The sequence below is a fragment of the Atta colombica genome, unplaced genomic scaffold, assembly GCF_001594045.1.
Source record: "Atta colombica isolate Treedump-2 unplaced genomic scaffold, Acol1.0 scaffold163, whole genome shotgun sequence".
NCBI classification, from domain to species: domain Eukaryota; kingdom Metazoa; phylum Arthropoda; class Insecta; order Hymenoptera; family Formicidae; genus Atta; species Atta colombica.
In genome coordinates, this window is record NW_017259254.1 from 7,810 (window position 1) to 9,915 (window position 2,106).

At 30.2% G+C, this 2,106-nt stretch overlaps 1 pseudogene; it reads left to right on the forward strand.

Moving 5' to 3' along the window:
* The first annotated feature begins 446 nt into the window (after positions 1-446).
* Positions 447-2,106, forward strand: part of LOC108685959 — a 3,234-nt pseudogene continuing 1,574 nt past the window's right edge.

Here is a 2,106-nt window from a genome sequence, read left to right on the forward strand (position 1 = left end):
TTCACTCAGTTTACCTTTACCATTCTCATTAATTTCGATTCAATCTATTGTGTTCGATTTTTTATTATTTTATTTATAGGCAGCGCAATTCTTTCTTCCGCGTTTTGATAGTAATCAGAATGATGTAAATATTGTGCGAATTTTCGAAATACAGGATAGTAGTAATATTCAGAACAAGTATAGCTCCTTCTCGATTTCGTCGTCATTATCAATATTGTAGTCACTGTGACGAACACATTGAAGAGGGGACAGGATTAAGGGACTACCAAACGAGTTCGTTCTCGACGCACGACTGTTCATCTGAGGGAACTTCCCGGTTGCCGTTTGGATTTTCGTTTAAAAGCGGACGCGTGATGGCTATCCAGTTTTACTTTTGACACGCGCTATAAAGGTGTCAATTACCATGATGAGGTTGTCCTTTTACTTCATTCACTTGTCGTCGTTATATGTATTCTTCAAGCAATGCAGTGCTTGCCATTCTCAACAACACGAATTTCATCAATGCAACCGGTAAGCCACTCGAGATTTTATACCGGGATCGAAAATACATCATATTTTTAGAATTAGTTCTTCTGTGCAGCGAAGAAAACACACTAATAATATTGTGGATCATGCAGTAGATTTATAAGATTTATAATACATATAATAAATAGAAAAAGCAATCTTTTGTATTATTTATAATATGTAAGTAGAAGAGATTGTAATATCCAAGAATATAACGTACACTAATTATTCTTTTAATAATAATAATTAATATACACTAATTAATTCTTTTAATAATAATGAGATTTTTAATGTGTCGATAGCTCAGTTATATTATATTTCGAATGAAACAATACAACTGAATTGCTAACATTGAAAATCTCATTATTATTAAAAAATAATTAGTATGTCACAAAGTACAGTGTGTTCCTGGATATCACAATCTCCCCTATTATCTACAACAAAATAAGTTTTTTATTATTATTCATGTTTATATTGTTTTCTTCTATCAAATCCTTAATGGTTCTTTTTCGATCATTCTTGTATAGGTGCAAAGTGGTTTCTCTTAAAAAAATATAAAAAAACGGAAAAGGTGTCTTATAATTCTTTCAGTCTATTCAATAACAAGCTAGCTATATTTATATTTCCTACGTATATTTTTATTTATGTAAATATGTAATAAAAAAATATTGTAAATATCTGCAACAAATTAATTTTTATTCGACCTTTAACATTTATTCCGTTGTCAAAAGAGATCTGCGAGCTTCCGAATTGAGCTTCCGATTTCATTGACGTACACTTAATCGTTATGAGTCATTTCTGTAAACTTTAATCTTCATAATGAAGTCCTTTAGATACGATAAGTATAAGTATAAAAAATATGGCTCACAACTACGCAACTTTTGCACAATAGATAAATTTACAAGCTGTAGTAGCAAATAATGTCTAAGTAATGTCTAATTTCTTAACGGTATTACGACGCTTAATATAAAATAAAAATGCATCAGTTGTTTATATCTAAATAGAATGATAACATTCTATGATATCAATTCGTGCAATGTCAAGAAAATTATTCTACAAGGATAATCCATACTACAATATTTCGAAACTATTACAGTATGCTCGTGTAGAAGAAAGTATAATTTTCTTTTTAAAGTTACAATTTTAATTGTAGTTAGTAAATTGATTTACGCGATTGGACGTATATTCAGAAAAAATAAAATTGTTCGAGATAAAACGTGCGAGTAAACAATTTGCATTCCTCGCGACAAAAATGCTTTGATGACTAGTCAGTATTTTTCCAAAGTTTTCCGTCATATTTGCAAGACGCGTCTAAGTGGAAATTATTGTATCTTAAAATTTGGGAATCTGATTGGGCAATCTATCATCGTATCTCAAGGAGGAAATAATTTCTGCATGATAGAAATATATTTGCAGTTGTGCAACTAATTGCTGAAAACGTGCTTTCTCGTGCTTACTCATTAGTTGACTCCAATTTATATATCCGCTAAGTTCTATGTTACCTGTTCTACACGACAATGCAAGAAACCCGTAATTCTTTATATCATTATTATTATTATTATTATTATTATTATTGTTGTTGTTGTTGTTGTTGTTGTTGTT